The sequence below is a fragment of the Rhinichthys klamathensis genome, unplaced genomic scaffold, assembly GCF_029890125.1.
Source record: "Rhinichthys klamathensis goyatoka isolate OS25496 unplaced genomic scaffold, OSU_Roscu_1.1 h1tg000231l_1, whole genome shotgun sequence".
NCBI classification, from domain to species: domain Eukaryota; kingdom Metazoa; phylum Chordata; class Actinopteri; order Cypriniformes; family Leuciscidae; genus Rhinichthys; species Rhinichthys klamathensis.
The window spans coordinates 1,044,149-1,067,427 of NW_026606755.1; the positions used below are offsets into that span (position 1 = coordinate 1,044,149).

The 23,279-nt window shown below is 38.2% G+C and overlaps 1 protein-coding gene across 4 annotated transcripts in view; it reads left to right on the forward strand.

Moving 5' to 3' along the window:
• plxnb3 (plexin B3) overlaps window positions 1–23,279 on the forward strand; it is a 73,606-nt gene that overhangs the window by 10,301 nt on the left and 40,026 nt on the right. For 2 of the 4 annotated variants that reach the window (XM_056265270.1, XM_056265273.1), the window contains exon 1: window positions 22,014–22,177. The exons of the other annotated variants lie outside the window; for them this stretch is intronic. The gene's annotated coding sequence lies outside the window, so the exon portion shown is untranslated. Of the gene's footprint in view, window positions 1–22,013; window positions 22,178–23,279 lie in introns of those variants that run through there. 4 annotated transcript variants of the gene reach the window in all.

Consider the following 23,279-nt stretch of genomic DNA (forward strand, 5'->3'; position numbering starts at 1 on the left):
TATATATATATATATATCAGACTGATCTCATGAAATGGCGTATGTATGGCACGCCAATTCGTATTTCCATTTTTGGCGTGCTATCAACACGCATAATCGCTTTTCAGCGTGTTTATCAACGCCGTTGACTTAATGTACATTACTGTATATATAAATATATGACCTACCCCAACCCCGTCCCTAAACCTACCCGTCACTGGGGTTAATACCATTTATGAGTCTTCCCCTACCATCCTAGGAAAAAAAATATCGCTCCCCAGATGTAGATCTACATTTTGCTTCGTTTCGCTGCTCGGACATTTAATGGCGTAGACATACACGCAAAAGGTGACGGCTCACGCGGATAGCTCAAAATGCGTATAGATAACACGCCGCCGTAATTAAAGCATTTGGAGGACATCTGCTGAGGTCTGTCTGTTGTTACTGCTGTGCAGCAGGTCAGTTTAGGGAAGCAAGTAAGTTAGATAGCAAGTAAGTTTCAGTATAGGTAGGGAACTCCGCTGTAGTCGACTGTAGACTCGCTGGAGTATAGACCTAGCCAACGTCGACGTGAAGATGCGCTAGAGTATAGGGTCACTCGACAGACGTGAAGACGCGCCAGAGTATAAATATTATAGGACGTAGTTAATGTTAGGGAAAAATCTACCACAAAATTCTTTCAATATATATATGCATGTATATTTATCATTTATTTAAATATTTTTTAAATAGAGTGTGTATATATAGTAGTATGCATGTATATATTTATAATAAAAAAATATGTATATATTAAATGTTTAATATAAATAAATAATAAATCTACATATACATGCATGTTTCTCTCTCTCGTTATATACATTAAAAAATATATACATTTTTCACTATGCCATATGCCCTTAAAACAATCATATGCACATTAGTTCTTAAATAGTAATGTTTCAGTTATATTTCACAAAAGTATTGCTCTGAGAGCAAAAAGCAACGTATCAGTGGACCAAACTGCATCATTGCCGTGAGCGCGAGTGGGACCGAGCAGAATGACCCGCTGAAAGTCCAGCACAGCCCACATTGATCCACGCGGCACAGTAAAACCTCTTCTGCCCAGCACTATCAACTGGTTTTGCATATAAGGCAGTCTCCTCTGTGATGTCCAGTGAGTTGCACAGAGAATTGGTCCCAGTTTAGTTGAGTAGCACAGTTACGCCCCACTTTTGTAACGGTTAGCTACCCATGCAGCTGGCCCAGATGAAATCACTGGTAATTTTGGTAGGAAATGTGCAATGGTACATGGTAAAATGTGTTTAATTTAGAAGAGATTACAGTACTCTTATTGCTAGCCATAATGATTGCTAGATCAGATTTTAGCCATAATGCTTAATAAACAAACATGCAAGGGGTGGGGAAGATGTAGGACAGTATTTAAGTTTACTTACTCCTTTCTAAATAAAACAGGCTGCATGACAATCAATGCATTCTTGTGTATGAGCTTCCCAGGTTTGAATGCATGAAACCGAACTGTGATGGAGGGTAAGATTTTTAGTGATTTAATACTTTTAGTATGTTCCTAACACTTTACACAGACTCGGTGTATTGCAAATAAGTCATTTAAACTTTTATGGTGCTTTTTGTGCTTTTAGGAGCTTGTCTGTTGTGGTCTGCTTTTATTATGTGGAGCAGTCTGGACTTTCTTCTACTGTATTTACACTACTATTCAATAGTTTGGGGTCGGTAAGATTTTTTTAAAATATATATATATATATATATAGCCTCACCAAGGCTGCATTTATTTGCTAAAAAAACCCCCAATGAAAACTAATATTGTGAAATATTTTTACAATTTAAAATAACTGTTTCAGATATCATTCTAATATGCTGTTTTTCTGCTCAAGAGACATTTCTTATTATTGAAAACAGCTGTGCTGCTTAATATTTTTGTCGAAAATTATACTTTTATTCAGGATTCTTTGAGTAGAACGTTCAAAAGAACAGCGTTTAGTTGAAGTATAAAACTTTTGTAACATTATTATTGAAGTATTTACTGTCACTTTAAAAAAATGTAATGCATATTTGTTAAGTAAAAGAATACATTTCTTTCAAAAACACTTCTGAACGGTAGTGCAAGTACACTTTGTTTTAGGTTACTTGAAGGTGAGTAGATGATAACACAGTTCTGTCCCCTTTACAAAACACATTCATTTGACGGGAATTGGACAACAAACAGAACCCCTGTGAACAAGTCGGCACTCGACGGCTCATGAATTTCAGATGAAGATCCTCGGAATCATATTTACAGATCCCTCTCTGATAACACCGCGTCAGGTCATTGTGGCGGCTCTCGGGTCTTAGTTTGTTTTGCCACCAGCTTTTGTGATGTCATAATGTGTCATTTGCTCTCTTCACGGATCAACTGTGGCGTGTATTAGCGCTGATCAAAGCGTGCTGTGTGTGTGTCGGTGTGTTTGAGGTGCGGCAGTGCAGTGCGAGTGTCTTACAGAGGCGAAGGGACACCCGGATTCCCCCCCGGGAGATTAAGGCAGAGGACCGGCCTCCTTGCTGGGTGCAGACAGATTAGGAAGCGCCCGGCTCAGACACAGATCCCATCAAGTGTGGTGATGACAGAGGGTATACTTGTGTGTGTGTGTTTGCGTGAAGGGCTCTTGATCACGCCAACCGCTGTGTTACTTTCCCAGTTGCCTGTCATCACGCAGCCGGCACAATCGCAGAACTTCTGTCGAAGATGTGCTGGAGGTGCCATTAAAAATGCATGACTTTTTTTTGATATCCCGTGCATTTTCCCAACAGGGTTTCCAGGAGGGCACCTCTTCCTTTCCAAACAATAGCAAAATCTCCATATAAGCGGTAATTAATTGTTTTGTTCTAGAATCAGACGTCTCGATTTCTTTGAAGGCCAGCAGCTACGCTATTTGTTTGTCTATGTTTGAGCAGGGCACTATTTTTTTATTTCAATCCACCAGGTTATATTCAGAACAAATAGCTCTGTGTGTTTTTTGTTTTTATGCATAATACGCAAGAAACCGTCGCATTGACCCATGGCTGCTTTGTCCCAAATCCCTCATCCATCTGAGAATAGGAGATACCACACCGTTTGAGGATTTAGTCTACAGCACATTTAAGCAAAAACGAGGTACTTATCCCCCCCCCGATGGGCTTCCACACCGTCCCTGTTTCCCGACTGAAAGCGTGGTGTGGTTACAGTTGAAGACGGCGGAGGCGTTCGGCTGCTGCTTCTCTTTCTCTCCATCTCTCTGTGCTTTTGAAACATGGCAGCGCTCTTCACATGAAAAGAGCTCTTCAAACTTAAACCGCTTTAAATGCTGGAGAGCTGTAACAGCACATTATCGACTGCGGCTCTTTATTTACTCTCATTGACTCACCAAAAGCACACAGACACATTTTCCTTCATTTGTGAAGTGCACTAACTGAGTTTCTTGGTTTTACGGTGGGGGGCTCTTGCTCCCTTCAGTCCTCCTGGGGAGTTTCTATAAGAGTAATTACAACGTGATGGGGGTTCAAGTGGTTTTGGTTGGAACATAATGAATGCATTCATATTTTATTTTGCTTTTTTTACACTGCCTGTTAAAGGCAGGATGCTTTTTTGGGGCAAAATGAAGAGCAACGGATATGTTTTAGGTGTTTAAATTATGCTTTTATCATTCTTCTGATGCCCCACTGAATAATGTGAAATATAGTTTGTGACGCATGCTATAAAGTGGCTAAATGTGTGGTATATATCTTTTTTTATTTGTTATTTATGATTTATTTATCATTTGTATGAGGTTTACAGGGAGGGGGAAAAGGAAAAACCAATAAATAAATACATTTTACATTTATTTATACATTTTGTATGTAAGGGATGTAATAATAAAGTATAAATAAAATACTCAGTTAATATATGAAAGTAAAGCACTAAAATGTACAAACATTGATGAACAAAGTTGTAGGCTAGGTGCACTGAAAATAACTTTTTTCTTTTACAGCCGTACACAAAATATGCACAACAAACTATTTTTTACAGTCAGCATTTACAATAGAAATTTAATTATGATGAATACCAGTTTGTTTCAACCATGATTTATTGTCATCCTACAAACGGAACAATATCCTGTCAATAATATCTCAATCTGTGCTAAGATTTGCCAAGACACTAAAGTCTAAATCTTAATATAAAACTTGATGAGAAAACATTTCTCATCAAATTGATCTGAACTGCTATCCACATTCATTTTCTAGCTCTATACTCTTATTTACGTCAACAATTGTCTCATTTCTATCATCTAATTTTAATTCTCCAAACGGATTTAATGAGCAACATCTGAGACAAAAAATAATATTTAGTTGAAAGACCCTATGTTCCAGTGACATCACCTCGTCCGTGTGGGTTTTTTGATAATGTTAATCAATAGCCATATAGATGAGTACATACGGGAAATGTTGTGGTGTTAAAATGCCTTCTCAAAAGTGGGTGTAGGAGGTGTTTCAAGATTCCTACAAGAATTTCTGATGGATAAAGTCATGTCCTGCCTTTTTTTTCTTTTCTTTTTTTCGTTAAATGTCTTGTTCTACCTAGAAATATGTCACATTATGGAAGACAAATGTGTTGAAAATGCTGTTTCACGTTGACTTTAAATCAACCTACTGTAGCTGAGAACTCATTTAAGTCTCCTGAGTTTTAAAAGGACATGTCTGAACTCTTAAATAGCCTTTTGGTTGATGGTTGGTTGATGGAGTCACTTGAGGTTTCATATTATAATAATGCACAACATAGCCTACCGTATACTTTTTCATACCACCCCACATTCTTATCTGATGGTAAGGCAGGGCTTTTCCACTCTGAATGTTTAACAAAGCTCCGGCTCCCATAACGGCTCGACAGTCTAATCCCAGAGCTGTTTTTATCACACACACAAATGCATTCTGTTCCACACGCCCATAATCTCCATCTCTCCCACAGTCTTTTAGCCAGCGTTTATGGGCACGGACTCTGGCGAATAGATTTGCGCAGCTGTTTTGAAGTGTTTTTATTTGTTTGGGTTACGGCGGCCACATGAACTCTTACAATGAAACCGCTGTGTAAAACGGGAAAGGTCGGCGGCTGGGTGTGTGTGTGCCACGCAAAACTCTGTCCTTCGTCATGCTGTCTCTCTCGCTCTGCCTTTTGTTTCTCTCCCGGTCTCTTCCTCTCCAGGCCTCGAAGTTGTTTTCCTGCAATTGTCTACTCTAGCCTCATGCTTTCCCTCTGTTCTGTCTGTCTCTCACTCACTCAGTCTCTCTCTATTTACCGTGTGGTTCGTTCGGTCTGTTTGTCTAAGAGGTGCGAAATGCAATTTGGCTTGTTAGCTACAAAACTAGGGTCGAGAGGGCACATGGTTGCAAAACCAATTTGCCTTTTGTGTTTATGACCATAAAGTTCAAGTGAACCCCTTTAACAACTCAACAGCACTACTGCAAAGCCCTGCTGTCTGCTGCCCACGTAGGGAGCATGTCAACTCAAATGGAGTGACTGATTCAGCTCGGAAAGTCGGAATTTCCGACTTCCTTCTTGAGGAAGTGTAATAGAATGGCACTTTAAGTCAGATTTGTGTGGAAATTCACAACTGATTTCATTGAGATGTGGGTATTTAATAATAAAATGTTACTGGTAAATGCTACTTTTGAGAGGATAAGAGAGGGGAAAAAAAAATCAAATATGAAACCCGAGTGTTGTCTTTATATTTAAGTATTTACTTCAGTGAAATTTGTGTTACATTGCACTAAAAAAATACTGTTGGTAAGCTCTGTTTGTTTGTAGGCTACTTAAAAAAAAAACAATAAAAAAAAAACATATACACTCCAAAACGTAATGTATTTTTATGCATACCATTCAAGTTTGAGTCCAGTGAGATATTTTTTGAAGGAAATTAATCATTTTAATAAAAAATTTTTTTCTGCAAGTATACTTGAATTAACGATAAATAATGATTAACTGTATACATTTAATTGATCAAATGTGTCCGTAAAGACATTTATAATGTTATACAGATTTATATTTTAAGTAAATGTTGTTCTTTTCATCAACCAAATCCATCAACCAGTCACCAAATCCTGAAAATGTTTCTTGAGCAGCAAATCAGCATTATTGATTTCTGAATGATTATGTGACACTGAAGACTGGAGTAATGATGCTGAAAATTCAGCTTCGCATCACAGGAATAAATTACATGTTTAAAATATAATCAAATAGAAAACAGTTATTTTAAATTGTAATAATATTTCACAATATTACCATTTTTACTGTATTTTATCAAATAAATGCAGCTTTGGTGAGAATTAGATTTAATAATGAATAATTATTGGTTAATATATATTTTTTTTTTTTACAGACTCCAAACCTTTGAATAGTGTACAGTATGTTTTTTTTAAATAAAACATTCCACAAATGTTGGAGTTTAGCTTGGTTTCGCCTTTGCAGGATGAAAAGCTATCCTGACATTTTTAGTGTGCAAAAAGAAAACCTGTAATATGAAATAAAAACATATTTGCAAAATACAATGTTACTTTTCTCAAAGTTGCAGTTTTCTACTAATAATTTATAGTACTTCAAAAATCCATAAACTGCACATCATATTTGAGTAAATCTTTGGAATTATAAGTGTGGTTTTTGGAACGTTTTTAAAATGTTTTAATGCAATGGATCCTAACTGCAACCAAAATGCAATGTGGTGAATGTGTTGTAAAATCATTCTGTACTTGCTGGGCCACTAGGTTTTGAAACAGAACTAACATGGTGTGCAGACAGAGTCATTTATATTGTAAAATTAGCACCCGTGACGGAGCTCACTTGCTGTCCCTGGAGATCTGCAGTCTCTCTCTGTTGATTTACTCTTCTAGCTAATGAGGAGGCGTGCCTGCAGCTCATTGGCGCGCGAGTCTTCGCTGGAACTGTTTGTGTGGATCCATGTTGGGTTCAGCTTACAGCAGAGGTTCTTCCCGGGCCAGTTTTTGGGAGGATGTGTAGCCCACTTTCCTCTGCGCACACATCCTGAGTGTCTTCTCATGTAGCAGTTTAATGACAGTGATCTCTGCCGAAAGGGACGCCCAGACAGGCTCGGTTATTCAAGCCAAAATCTGCTTCTCCACAGGCTGCTATCTCTGTGAACACCCTCTTCCTTTTTCTCTCTCTCCACAGTTGTCCTTTACTTTCTACTTTCCCCTCTACTTCCTGTAATTCTGCTCTGTTCTGTCCTCCACTTCCTGTTTGTCTTGTTTCATATATTTATTTATTTTTTAAGAGATGTCATCTTTTAAGAGATGTGTGGTGAGGTTAACTAATTTATCTCGATTTTTTTGCTTATAAATATTTATATGTGTACCCCACATACAAATTAAACACACAAGTATTAGGACCGATGTGAACAAAGTCTTTCTTTACACGTGGTCAATATTCTCACCAAAGTTATTCTCAGTGCAGGCTATCTGACCGAGCGGGTGAATGAAAAAAACTACCCAAGAATTACACTACAGTACTTTGGTGTCCTTAATATTAGTTTTAATGGTCATTTCTGAAATAAAAGCATTGTCTCTTGGCACAAAACATCTTGCTCTTAAGTTTTTCTGCTCCTGCTGTTCTAGAACCAGCTTTTCCTTTCTCACTAATACGTATGGGCTGGATTTGAGGAGGGGAAACTGATCCTAGTGCAGCAATACAGCAGACAGCATTTTTCCAGTCCAGCAATCGGACTTCCCTATAGCAATAGCAGTATGTTAAAATATTACAGAAATCATGCTAAGCTGGCCAGGGGTGTTTCCTCGGCGGAGGCAAGGGAGGCAGTGCCTCCTCAAAAAAATAGATAAATAGATAAAATAATCCCTATTACAAAAATAAAACCATGCAAATATTACAAAATGTGACATTTAAAGTATATAAATCACTTGTTTTTCTAACACTGTCCAACAGTGACACCAGTAAAGTTACAGCGGGAACCCGAGCCCATTGACTTTTAAAGGGGTCATATAATGCCATTTTTGTACAAGCTAATATGATTCTTTAGGGTCTAAATTAAAAGTTTGTAATATACTTTAATTAAAAATTCTCATTAGTATTGTAAGAAAACACTTATTTTACCTGGTCAAAAACAGCTCTGTTTTCAGCACGCCGTTTCAGTGCATATGACTTTAAATGATAATGAGCTTTGCTCACCCCGCCTCTCTGTTCTGCGCATACACCGTTTGTAACACAATAACACAATAACCATAACGCGTTGTTCAGTATAAACGTGGGATTATGAATTATATTGAGAACGTCGTACATAGAAAACATGACGTAATGCACCCTGAGTGTAAACCTTAGACGCATTCATTGTGAAGCGTGCAGCTAGCGATTTGCAAAGATTAATATAAATATTAATCTAAAGTTTAATAAAACGTTAAACTCACTTCAGTTGTTCTAGAGGTTCAGCAGGAACACGAATAGCTGAGACCGATCCTTTATTCATGAGCAGCTTCTTAGCAAAACCAGCTTTATACTGACCCTCGTTTATAAAGCAGTCTGGTGTGAAATGATTCACGCAAACATGAGAGCATTGACGATGCTCGTGGGGAATATTCCCTTCGAAAACAAACTCAGCCACTGCGTCTTCATCGGTTCGGATTTTGGAACATTAAAATGACTGCTGTGTTCGTTATTACACCCAAGAACAGAACACCACAATCGCTTAGACGCCATTCTGCTCATAGACAGTGCTCCAGCATATCAACAATGACCGCGCCGGTCCGCGCAGACTATGATTGACAGCTCCCTCGCGAGCGAGGGCGAGTCTGTGTTGAAACGCTGCTGTCAATCAACAATCGTGGGAGGGGCTTCCGAGCGTGTGACGTCACACGGTCGAACGGCTTGATTTGAGGCAGAGGAAAGCATATAAGGAGATTAAAACAAAAACACTGGATGGATTTTTATCATTGTATGATGGTTGTGTACAGGCACTGCCAACACACATTTCAGTACAATCAACTTGTAAAAGTGCATGTACCATTATATGACCCCTTTAACAGAACGGTGGGTTTGGTGGGGGGTAATTGAGAATGAATGGGGGAGTTTCACATAAGAGGAGGCAAAGCCTCCATCGCGCTATGATTGGATATGTTCGGATATAATTGGTTCATGTTATAAATCCGGCCTCTTGTTTTCGCGTTCACGAATCGGTCTGAATGAACAACATTATGCCGTTAAATGGAAAGCGAATAAAAAGTAAAAAACTCAGCCACTTAGATATCACTGCTTTGTCCTGTCGAAATTAAACTTGAAATGGCCTGAAAACATGATGACTGTGGGGGGTTTAGTGAGCGATCAGTTTGGTGACATTACACATCTTCGTGTCTGTGACCGTGTTTACCGAGCTTGATGACTGATGATCCGAAAATAAATTGACTATTCAAAAGAACATCAGTTCACAAATAAAATATAGGCCTGGTTTCTCAGATTAAGACAGGATTAGGCCTTAGTTCAATTAGGAAATTTAAGGATCTTTTATAAAGGTGCCATAGAAAAAAAACATTACTGATGTGCATCTTGAGACAAAACAATGGCACTGACATATTTTCAGATATATCAGTGCAAGTTGCTTTCAGTTTAAACAGCTCAAACACGCATTTTAGTCTGGGACTAGCTTATACGTTATCTGTGAGACCGGGGGATTTTGTTTAAATTGTTACTGCCTTTAGGTATTATTTTGGAAAAGATGTAAAAATGCTTAAACTTAATTGATCAGATTTATTATAATAAATATTATAATATATAAATATTATATAATACAGGTTTTAATAAATAGAACATTAATTGCATAATTAATGTAAGAACTCAACTTGGTTTCTCTTTTTTGATGTGATGTTTTAACCAGGAAAATGTGCCAACATTAAATGTAACTGGGACAGAACACACTGCACATCACTGCCTGTGTGCTTTCAGTCTTTTAGCCTCATTCTCCTGAACTTCAGCCCTCTTCTGTCCATCGCTTCTCTCATTTACTTTCTGCATGTCTCTAAGCTTCCTCTTTCTCTCGATGCCTGTTTTTCCTCTTCGCTTCGCGCTCTCTCGTTCCCCTTTGACACTGTGTGGGAGTGAGATTTGCAGGGTAGATTATAGAGTGTGTAATAGTGTGTGTCAGAGGCAGGGCTGCCACTGTAATTGGTGCCTTTACTCCACAGCTGTCTGAGCCCAGCAGCATCTGTTTCACTGATCACGCACATACATGCGACTCGCTGAGCGGCTAAACCCAACTGAGCATCTATTGCGTGCTTCGTGTTATTGATTTTCCTTAAGTGGAAGAATCTAAGCTATGTCTGTCACTGAAGTCTTAAGGATGGACAGCATCTGTGGCACGCCATCGACTACCACAGTAAATAATTTTCACCCGTTCGTAAAACAAGGAACATGGAAAGGTATTTACAGTAATGCACTTCCAGTGCCTAGCAGGCAAGCATGGAGCAGCGCAGATAGCAGTTAAAATAGGAAACTGTCACCATTTATAACCCTTAAAGGGATAGTTCACCTGTCGTTCCAAACCAGTAAGTCCTTCGTTCGTCTTCGGAACACAAATGAAGATCTTTTTGATGAAATCTGAGAGCTTTCTGTTCCTCCATTGATGCTACGCAACTTCCACTTTGAGACTTCAAAAGGTTCATAAAGAGATCGTAAAACTAATCCATGTGAGTTGAGCAGTTCATCATTAAAAACGATCGATTGTGTTTTTCCTGCAAAGTCAACAGTCTTGAAGGGTTAGTTCACCCAAAAATGAACATTTTGTCATTAATGACTCCCCCTCATGTTGTTCCAAGCCCGTAAAACCTCCGTTCATCTTCGGAACACAGTTTAAGATATTCTAGATTTAGTCCGAGAGCTTTCTGTCCCTCCATTGAAAATGTATGTATGATATACTGTCCTTGTCCTGAAAGGAAATAAAGACATCATCAAAGTAGTCCATGTGACATCAGTGGGTTAGTTAGAATGTTTTGAAGCATCGAAAATACATTTTGGTCCAAAAATAACATAAACTACGACTTTATTCAGCATTGCATTCTCTTCCGGTTCTGTTGTCAGTCCGCGTTCAGTGACGCTGATTTTATGAAACCGCTTCGAAAAATACATGATAGTCCCAAAAGAGACCACTGATTTCAAAAAGGAAATCAGTCATTCAAACTGATTAAAAAGATTAGACCAAAAAGGATTTCTTACATGAACAACATTAGTATTCCAGCCCCCATCTGTCATTCAATGACTGATCATTTGAAATTGCTGTTAGCCCATCGAGCATGAGAAATTCGTGAAATTTAGCACATTTCTTCAGAATGTCCCGGTTTCCATCTGTGCCAAGTTTTGTGAAGTTTGCACTTTGTGCTCACAAGACATAGGCCAATTCATAAATTTGGGCCTCACCCCAAAAATATATTGACCCATATCTGCGAAACGGTTAAATCAAAATTCTTTTGATAACTTCTTACAGGAGCATCTTGAGATGGTGCTTCACAAATTGAATGCGTATCAGACAAGTTAAACAAGTTATTCAAGATCAAGATGGCAGAGATGTTTTCTTGCAGATATTAATATGCAAAAGAAAAGCCAAATAATGACTCTCAAATCTCATTCACACATTTGCGCTTTATGCAAACCGGTATTTTTGTCACAGGACTGATGGAGGTGTTGATGTCAAACATGGTGCTACGTATCTTCCTTATCTTGCCAAGTCTTGTGTGTGCATGCACGAATGATATTTGTGAGCTACAAGGATAATTTTCAGCAATTAATGACATATATTTTGGTCAGTTCCACACACACAACAAAACACACAAAAAAATCTCATGACTTCAGAGGTCTTGGAATAAGTTGTCTGGACTAGTTTATGGTGCTTGGCCCCTGCTTTCACTGCATGCTGACATTGTATGTAAAAGAGCAGCATTAATGAAGAAAGTCAGTCATACAGGTTTGAACACTTGAAATTCATCCATCTGTTTTGTTAACCAAAGGATTCATCCGTTCAAAATACTTAAACAAAAATTTGAGCTTCACATTACTGCTTTTACAAACTGAGGAAATATTTCCAGTGTTCGACAGATATGCTGCTGATAAAGCTTAAATCGTATTTACCCTCAAATATAGCTAAAAACCGTAGACTATAGATAAATCGGTTATTTGGATATTCTACAAAAACATTATCTTGTGTGCACACACATCCTTTGAAATCAAAACGTTTAGCCGCTGAATGCAAATGTGACCAGACATCTGCTGGAAGTATTTGTGCATAAATGAATGTCTCTTTTCCTCATGTCTTGATCACCTCACGTTGAGATGAGTGATTGCTTATTCTTCCCCAGTAAAGCCCCAAAATTGTCTTCTGCTCCCATTTTGCAGTTCTGATACGATTGCGTTGCAATGTGTTTCTCGTATAATTGAATCTCTTTTGATTTATGATGATGCTGCCAGGGTCTCGTGGCGCACTGTAGGTTGTGGTAATAAAAGAAGATTTTTTTTTTAATGGAGAGTGTTTGTGGTGCAATAACAACCGTTTCCAAGTAATTGAGAGTTTTCGTGGATCAAATATGTTCTCTTGTTTCTCTGCCATGTTGTTTGCCTTCGTTGTCAAACCTGTTTTGCCACATTGATGGGGTTGAGGTGAGGAACTCACCCCCCCCCCCCCCCATCATTCTTTCACGGTGTATGTTGCCTCGGGCATTTAGATACTGTACTGAGGGTCGCAGTAAACAGTACAGGGTTTCGGATTCCTTTTTTTGAATGAGACTGAGAGAGGACTGTGGATGGGCCACAACTACAGCAAGATAACAGCATTAGTGTGTGTGTGTGTGGGGGGGTCTTTCCTTCAGGGCTAGATCTGTAAAAAGTTGAGCTCAGGTGAGGACTAGCATTGCAGTGCTGTTGTTTTGGGGAAAGAGAAACCTGCATGGAAAAAGATAGAACCGAACTCATTAGTCGTGCACTCGATTTGTTTTTTTTTGGGGTTTTTTTGCTGCTTGTTTGGTTTACTCAAACAAATGAGCTAATGCAACAACAAGAAATTAACATTTTGTCCATTCCATTGCACTGTTGAAAATGTATGAAATGGAAGTTTTCTTAATCTGTTTGTATTGGGAGTACATAATATGCAAATGTTTGTTGCATTAACTGAAACTGGGAGACTTTAGAAGACTTTCTTGAGGACTGTACATTCGAAAAATGGCTTTTTGATTTTACTAATTTTTTAAAGCTAAGTGGTTGTGCAAAATTTTCTTAATTTTAGACATACACTACCATTCAAACGTTTGGGAGCAGTAATATTTTCTTAAAGGAATGAATACTTTTTATTCTGATCAAAAGTCACAGTAAAGACATTATTAGTAGTAAAGATTTCGATTTCAAATAAATGCAGTTCTTTTGAATGTTTTATTTTGATTGTCCACTTTATACATTCTGCTAACTATGCAACTACATGTAAACTTACTTTCATTAGAGTAGTAATAGACTGGACTGTTATGTTAGGGTTCAGGTTAGTAAAATAAGTTGCAAAGACATACTTGCAAAGTGTCTTGGAGTCTGTAGAATGTCTGTTGGGAGTCAAAATAGTGCAGATATTAAGCAGATAGTCTAATAAAACTCTAACTACTGGTTGTTGATGTAGTTGCTTAAGTAAGTTATTTGGCATGTCCAAAGTGGACTATTGAAATAGTGTTTCCCGAAGTTTCTATTCATCAAGAAATCCTGAAAAAGAATCAACATTGATTAATAATAATAATAAATGTTTCTAGAGCACCAGATGTATCACTGTATTTTTGATTTCCTTGGTGAGCACAAGAAACTTTCTTCAAAAACATTACAGAACCCAAACTTTTGAACAGTAGTGTGTATTTGAACCTAATTTAACGTAGTCAATAATTTTGAGTTGTATTAGCTCCATAATATTAAGTAGATTCCAGTATGTTCAAGTCTGTGTTTATGAGGAAACTTAAAGACCCATACGTGTTCAATGTTAAACTACAGTACATGTAGAAACAGTTTCTGGAGGTCATGTTAACATAATTGTGGTGAAGAAGAGTGGAAATTTGTGCTAAGGTTGTGGGTGGATGTTGCATGCAATGGCTCTATGATTGTTTAACAGGGAGGAGGAGCCAATGAGCGTATGCTGACTGGGTGATCTATATATAGATAACAAATTAATCTTATATAGTAGTTAAAACTAATAGGACATGTTTGCATGCATGCAATGAACATGCTATTCTTATTGAACATGCACAGCTATTGTTGATCAAATTAAACCTCATACAGCATAGTCATAGCATATCACGACCTAACCACATGCTCTGCTTTTCAGCACGATGGTAACCACAACCAGTTTAGACCTCACATGGTATATAGAGTTGGGTCTATATGATACTTTTAAAACTCATTTCTAACATGTTAAACTATATCCACATCTGGATCAAGTTAAACCAAATTATATGATATAGCATGTGCTTGCAAAAGCTAACCTAATTTGTTTAAATCCCTCAACTTTGGTGCCGTTTGTCCCACACAGTTTTTGCTACAGACATGATTGATATCTTAAATCATGCATTTTATTGAGGAGAAGTGTGCTGGCACTTTTCTAGGCAATAAAACGGATGATTTTTGCCTGGCGAACAATAAAAAATGGGAAAAAAATTCCCATAAGTTCACCCGAATCATATTTAGAGACCAGAATATCATAGAGACCTGAGGGTGGACTTGCCTAGTAACCACCCTAGCAACCACCCAGAACCCCTTTTGAAAATGCAAAGCACACATTTTGATCCTAGTTGCCACATGTTCTCCTGGATTAATCTTTCTTTTTCAAAGGACTATTGTGTTTCATACTTCACACAGTTGCCTAATTTATTCTTTTTTTTAGCTCCATTTTCTGCTGTTTTCTCCTACTGTTAAAATTTGCTACAACACATCAATTATTCATATATTCAATTCATAGTCAATTAACGTATCCCAACTGCTGTGACGAAGCGTTCCGAAGAGGACACTTCAATATCGCATGTGAGGTGCAGGGAAACTTATTTCTCTTCTGCATATAGCCTCGGGGGCTTCTGGGCATGAAACGCAAACGAAACGTCCTCGGTAATGCGGCGGAGACTTATTATTCCACTCAGAGTGCCATAAAGAGAGCTGGATATTTGGCTCGTCATGTAAAAAGGAAACTCTGCAGCAGAAAGAGGTCATCGGTCATGTTCAGCCACAGTAGAGCCATTCAGGGCATGACGAGAGCCGTCCAACACGCGGGGAGGTCACGGCGCTTCCGTTAACACACACACTGTCATCTTTATCAAGTCTTGCTTTGATATTGTAATAGGCATGCGATTTGCGCATTTAAGCAGCTTTCCGTGACTGGAACGTTCTGTGTGGGGAATGATGGAAAAAGTCAAGTGAGAGAGGGAGAGGGAGGAATGTGGAGAGGAGCTTCGGTGCCCTTGATTGTGAGAGGGACTCTTTTTGGGCAATGCCAGGCACGCAGCAGAAGAGATGGGCATATGCATGCATGCTTTTTTTTGCTTTCTTGCTTTCACTGATTTATTCACTTGTTCAACAGGGCTATTATCGTTGACTAAAACTAAATCCATAAAGAAACATTTTCGTTACTTGAAACAAATTTTAAAGGTACACTATGTAACTTTTGGCCCACTATAGCGGTTCAAAGACAAAGCTGCATGCTTTTTGCGGAAGAACATTGTTTTGGTTGTGCTTCGGCTCTGCGCGACTGCGGATGAATATGATTATCCTTCATAAAACATTCACTTCTAGGCTTAAGAGATGTAACCAGTTTAAAAGGAAAGGGTCTCAAGCTGACTAGCTGAAGACGTTACTGTAGCTAAACCCAATAATAGGCACCGTACTTCCTTGAAAATGAATTCCAGCACAGCGCTACAACAAAGCATAATGAAATTCTGGTTAGGTATTGCTTTATAAAGAACTCTGTTAGAGAGCTACATATGGCAATTGATCTGTTCAATAGACCCCTCTTCAGTTGATAAACATGGTGACGTTTTTTGTGGGCGGAGCTTAAGTGGAGGCAGAACGATCCCTCTGGCCGCTTCCCTAACGTTAGTTTGCAAGTTTTGTTAGCTTGTTTTTTAACAATGACTGGAGAAAATCTTAATGTGCAAGGTCACTCAGTGTCTAGGACCGCGATTGTTATTTGCAAAAGTTAATTTTAACGGACGGAACCAGATTGGCTGACCTGTACTGTACACGCTCACTCAATGGATGGACGATCTGACAGGATTAACGTTAACGCTACCTCCGGTTGAGTGGTCTGACTTCTACACCTATCCGATAGAGAAACTGAGCGTAAAGAGAAACTGAGGGCATATAAATCTTTAGATGCCTATAACTATGTGCTGAATGATCATGTACAAGACTTGTGTGGTACGATCCGCAGTTCTGCCGAGCCAGCGCCGAGAAGACGACAATGTAAAGAGTGACATTACGGTGCAATTTTAATGATGTGAATATTTTCTAGAAATAAAAATTCCAGATACAGCATATTCATTTTCCATTGATTCTTGCACCCAACAACACAACAAGATGACATTTAATAATAATAATTTAAGCTCCTTAATATGGAGCCGAATCTGTGCTGGTTTGTATTGGCCGCCTCCAGTTGTCCGTTTGTTTTGCCTCCAGCTAGCGCTGTGACGTAACTGTGACGTCGGCGCAAAAGGGGTCTATAAAATACCTTACTCACCTGTTGAGTAATAAAAACACCATCATCTCCACGTTGCGTTTACAACATTTCAAATCCCTCAGTTCTTGCCCGAAAAGCCAAGCTCATGTTGATTCTGGTTTTATTACAAGCTTTGTCGCGTTCTCTTTTTCCAGCAGACTCTTCTCTGTTCGACGTTTGTTTACATCAATTCCTCTGAGGTTAGGGATTTAGTTGATCCAAGTCAACCTTTCTCGCTGGTTGACAACTAACCTCTGCCTCCCACACCAGACACGTGTCAAAGTAGCCGGAACTTTTCTCTATTTACGGATATGAAGAGACACACACGGGCGAGTGATGCGTGTACACAACTTCCCGCAAAAAAATCCCGTCAGGTCTAAAATATAAACACTTATAAATAGGCTTACCATAGTGAATGCAGAAGAAGGATTAATGATGTATTGACATTATTTTAATTTTGTTCATTTTGAATAATAATAAGTTACATGGTGTACCTCCTAAATGAAATCAAATGTAAAAAAATAAATTATTTCAGCTAGTTGCCAAGGAAACATTTATCATTTTCATTTAGTTGAAGTTGAAGTACTAAAATAACTAATATGAAAACTAAAACAAAGAAAAGAAAAATGAATCAAAATATTTTGACGTATTAAAAAAAACAACTAACAAAATTACAAATATTTTAACTAAAATTAAAGTAAAAAATAATTTGAATGAACAAATTATAATAGTTGGTTTCACTTTATTTTGATGGTCCTTTTAACACATTCTGTTGACTAAGTAACGTTGCACATATACATAACTCTGTTATAACAGTAACTGTAGTTTAATCACACATTTGCTCTGTCTTTTCCACTCAGTGATTGTCTCTGGCGCTCGTCCTGTGTGGGTTTTTCTGTGCAAGATAGTGTTGATGTTTTGTTTAGAATTCAACCACCGGTTCTGCAGAATGCACGAGGTGAGAACGCTAGCTACTTTTATGAGTCATTTGGCATTTCTAGGCAAACCACAAGATTCAGAACTTGCTGACGAGGTCTTTATTTTAATCTACAAGGAAGATGTGTGTCCAGCCCAGTCTGGGTTCTCTTCCTGTTCTTTTTATCTGTTATGAATTTCCCCTGTTTTTTATTTCATTTTAGTTGTGTAAAATTGGTGTTCTTAAAGACATATAGTTCACCCAAAAATGCAAATATGTGCGTGTTTGTGTGCTTCTTTGTTTTTCTCTCTTTTTTTCTCTGTCTTTTGATTTTTGTTGTCTTTCTTATTTCGTCTTTTGAATTTGATGGTGGTTTTGGCTAATAAAAACCAAATAAAAACATGTTTAAAAAAAGAAGAAGAAAGAAATAACACATTTTTATTTACTCTCGTGTCATTCCAGACCTGATGTTTTTGCTGATATTTTTCTGTGGACGGGAGAAATTTGGCCATGTCTTTAAATCTCCAAAATGGACGAAAAAGTGGCATAAATATTGTCCATATGACTAACTAAGCCTTTACATAGCTTTGTGTGACAAGAGAACCCACATTTATTTATTTATTCAAATATTAAACAAACCAGCCATATCATGGTTCAATTCCTCAAAAATGCATGAACTTATAAAATGTGTTCTTTGAATAAAAGTGTCTGCCAAATGCATAAATGTAAATGCAAATTAACAACTTTCCCTTCACTGCTGCTGTCAAATGTCATCGCTCATTCAGAATATTTGGAATTTATATTTTCCGAAGATTTCTATGCTAGATTTTCCCGAGCATTTCTGACATTTCGGCCTCACACAAATCTATTGCGTGACTTTAGAAGTCACATGAACTACTTTTATTATGTTTTACTGTGTTTTCTTTGGAGGATTTGCTCACTCTCATATAGAAAAGCTTTATGTTAAAAAAACACGTGTTAAAAATATCCGCATACGGTGCAAATCAGCATACGGACCAACTTAAGGGTGAGTAAATGGCGGATTTTTTTATTTTAGGCAACCTAACCCTTTCATCAGAGCATTACCAACTCATTAGATCACTTGTTTCAGGATGAACCTTTAACGCTCTGCATTCATGTTGTTTGTCTGCTCTATAGCCATTGGCCTCTCTTTTATTTTTAAACACCGTCCACAGTGTGACATGCATCCCATGGGTGGCTATCTGAAAAAAATTGATTATTGCTCTCAGGCATCCCTAAGAGCTTTGTCCTCTCTTCTGGAATATTAACACTCTGGATATGTATTGATGTCTGATCCGGTATGGATGTGCATGTGTGTCTGGTTGAGTGTGTGTGCGTGCGTGTGTCTGTTTGAGTGTGTGTGCTCTCTATTCACCGCCTGTCCTTGTGTGCCAGTGCGTATTTGGACATGAAGAGCCGTTTAGAGTCCTCCTAACAAATCAGCATTGTTCTGTTGTGAGCCCAGTCCTTGGCTCCAGGAGTGTAAACAGACAACTGTTGGCCGCTGCGTTTCCTGCCAAAACTTCTTATGTGAACATACGCTCCGAGCCCATTCCTCCAAACACGGCCCTCCGCAGTCGGAACGCGCGGCTATTTCTAATTCCGTACCATTGTCAAGAGAAACGTTTTATTCGAAAGCAATTGTAATTAAACGAGAGCCAATTCTCACATCGCATTGCTCCCGTGTTTCTTTGCATCTTCTCCATCCTCTCCTCCCCCTCACTTCATTATTTCAGGGATGCGTCCATTTTTGTTCCACCTGCCAATAATGGTTTCCACCCACCGGCGCGCAGATTTCCCCCCAATTACTGCATGTCACCCTTTCACCCCGCAGCCCCCTCCCCCCCGGTCCATTCATTACGCTCGCTGTCGCTCAGTCTGCATCAGTCTCTCTCCCTCTTTCTCTGGTCACTCTGTCCGTCTTCTTCCCGTCTTTGTGTGCTGGATTAATATTTTATGAGCTCCTTGATGACGGGTGTTCACTGCTGGGCAAACAGCCCCAGCTGAGCCCCCCCCAGTCTCCCCGCATGCCTGCTCATCAGTAAACCCTCAGGGGAGCCCTTCTCTCTCAACTCTCTCCCCTTCACTGACTCCCTCTCTCTTTCTATCGCTTTCTTCTCCGGCTCCAACTAAATACAATGAGCCGTCATCGTTTCTTTGCTGCGTCAAGGAGATTTTGTGCTTTTGTGCGAGGCAGGGTTATTATAGTTAACTTTGTGTTACTTGAAATGAACTTAAAATTTTAATATATTTTATTTCAGTTAGTTTAATTTGATGTACTAAAATAACTAAAACTGAAAAATTAATAAAAATGACAAAAGCACAAGAAAATGACTCGATCTTTAACTAAAATTAAAATGAAAACAGAAAACGTAAAAATAGCAACTATATGGTTTAGTGTAATATAATAATCTCAATGATACTTAAATAAAGGCCCGTTCACAACAAGAACGATAACTATAAAGATTACTAGCGATAACTATATTAGTGTCCACCAACGCACAATATCGTTCTGTTTATTCTATACGTTGCAGTTTTGTCTTTTGCTGCTTTCTGCTTGAGCTCTTTAAAGCTGGATGGATTCTGATTGACTATAATTCATCAAGTAGAAAAAAAAAATAGTTCTGAAAGTGATTCCAGCCCTATTGTTTCTCTGTGCCGTTATAGTGTTAGTTGTGTGCTGTGATCTCTGCTATTCTTTTATACTTAAAACGATTTTTAGAACTATATCTTTATCTTTTATATAGTTATCATCCTGGGTGTGAACGGGCCTGAACATGGTTTGGAATCTGGATCCGGTTACATAAACTTGCTAAAAATCAAGACTGATCTTAACTCAATTACATAGTCAATTACATAAAAAGATGAATTGGTCTAATTTGATTACCAAAAAGTAAGACTGATTAGCTCTAACTACTATAATTGCTAGTTGGTCAGATTAGTTCTTAGTCATAACTTAGCAGCTACAGTATGTTTATGCATCTGGCCATAACTGGTCATAACATTTTTGAATCTGAAAAGTAAGACTGATTGCCCCTTGGCAAACTGCTAGTTGATCAAACTATTTCTTAAGACAGTCTTAGCCCAGAGGTTTATGCAGCCGGCTGCTGATTTGAGCTGAAGATACTGAAGCGATTTGCAGAAAGGTGCAAGTGTTGTATGTTGGCACTAATGATTTTCCCACTGGTGTATTTAAAATGTATCTCTTTTTAAATGCGCTTGTGGGTTGACACCGTGGGAAATGTCACAGCCGGGTGACATTTGACAAATGAAGCCCGGCGGATGGCGAAGAATCTATTAAAGGCGGTGCGTTTGAGAGATCTGCATTCGTTTTCAATTGGTATTGTGTGAACCCGACAGTATCCGTGTCAAAACCCGGTGCAACAGAAACACACGGGTGTCAAACCCCATCTGCTCTCTCCAGCTGCGGCGCTGAGAGGCGTGCCCTGCCCCCCTTCCCATCACCCCATCACCCCAAATGCAGCACGCTTCACTTCATGCCCCAATGTGAGCATTAAATATTGAGGAGATGTACTACAGGCTTAAGTGATGATTTTGGGTGGATTAAACTTTGGTTGGATTTCATTTTGACCCTCTATTACATGCTCCTTAACTAAATTAAAGTAAAAAAATATATATACTTTAATTACATTAGCATTGAAGCTTATCTTAAAATACTAATAGTAATGTTATTATGAAATAAATCTTTGTTTTCACAATCCTAATTTTACATATTGCTTCCTAAAAAATATTTTTGATAATTATAAATTGTTTTTTTGGGAAAAGAAAGGATTTTCATATACATACATTAAGTGTTTTACTAAATATATTGTTAAACTATATTTTGAAAAGAAGTTGAGACGTTCTCACTTTTAATAAATGCAGATTTGTATTTATTAAGATAATTTGCAAATGCAACAAAAACTCACAATACAAAATAAATATATTCTGGCAAAGTTTCATTTTCATTAATGGTGCTGTTAATGATTTAATTTGAGCCATTTTGCTAACTTCCTTCAAATGACATGTCACTGTCAGCCAACCCTGTGTCAGCAAATCAGATTGATTGACAGGCACAGAGTTGCTTCTGTGATTGATTGCATTTCTAATTGACTAAATATCACTCACCATCATAATGATTTCTGTTATATCTGTCAGGTAATAAGGAAATTGTATCTATTTTATTCCTCAAAAAATAAGAGCCTTAAATGAAAAGGAAAAACTGCTAATATGAAAAGAAAATGTTTAGTCTATCTGTTCACCTGAAGTACCTCTCCGTGAGGACAGGCCCCGCCCACTCCCCAAGCGCTTCATTGAAAACTGTTTCATGACGTGTGTGTATTAAAGCCCCGCCCTCTCTCCCTCAGAGCCGCTTTGCGCTGCTCGCTCGAGTCTGAGATCCTCCACAACAATGTGGCGCACGCATAATGGGATTTACCGGGTTCACTTTCAAACGCTTTTGTTGTTGTTTTAAAAATTAACGAGAGTTTCGCTTTGCCTTCCAAGGGGATGAAACGCAGTGCCGTTGAATGAAGTGAGTAAAATAGTTCGCTGGAAAACTTTTCAGCGTTTATGCTGTTTTTGGATTGTGAGCGCTGCATTTGTTAAACTGTAAATGCTTTAAAAAACACTTTTCAGATTTTAAAGATTAAAATAAGTGCATTTCAGTTAAAAATAACATTGTTTTGGGTGAAATGTTTAGGGTTAGGCTATGTAATGTTACATTGAATGCCCAATGAATAAGTTCTTATGATCTTGGGTTCATTAAATTAAGTATAGTGATTTGGAATAATGTATTGTTTCCTTTTCCTGTACCTGTACCTATTTCATAACTTACCATCAGAGCACTGAATATAATGCATCTTTGTTCAGTTCGTTGTCCTGTTTATTTTATAACCTTTCAGGAGCTTCACTGCACTCTGGGACAGACCTCTGAGAGTATTCATTGATTTTTGCTCTTGCATTCTATTTCAAGCTCTACGAGCTTCACTTTGATAGGGGAAAAAACAACCAAAGAAACATGAAAAGCAAAAAGGTTTTCATCTTTATTTAAATGTCTGCCTTTGAAATGTAGTTCGCAAACATTTTTAAATTATCTAAATTGCTTTTGTTCTGTAATGAGTTTCATTTTTCTTTAATGCTTTTGTTTATAAAACTTTACTGGGAATGATTTCGTCTCTCTTTGTAGAAAATCACACAAATGCCAATGCATTTGAAACAACATTATCCGACATCTGCGTCGGCAGCCTATTCTCAAGACTCCAATTAGTCCAAGGTGACTAGTCAAAGACCTACAAATGCCACGATAACCTGTTGTGGAGTGGATCTAATGTATTCAGGCTTAATTGGAAGATAACTAGATGTTTAATCACACATTTACTCAGTGGTTCTCCAGTCTCTGTATCAGCAGCTTGCGGTTATTGTACTATTCCTCCGGGAGGTGTGGCGTACCACTTTAGGAGTGGCGATTTGGATTGTGTCTTTTCAGCGGCCGTACCAAGTTTCATGAAACCTGAACATCCCTTTTCACCCGCTCTTTCTTTTTTCACGCGCTCCCCCTGTTGTTATGACTCCATTGTCTCCTTTCTAAATGCCTCCTCCCTTTTAGTCCCTGAGGAGTGGTGGGTTTTCACCTT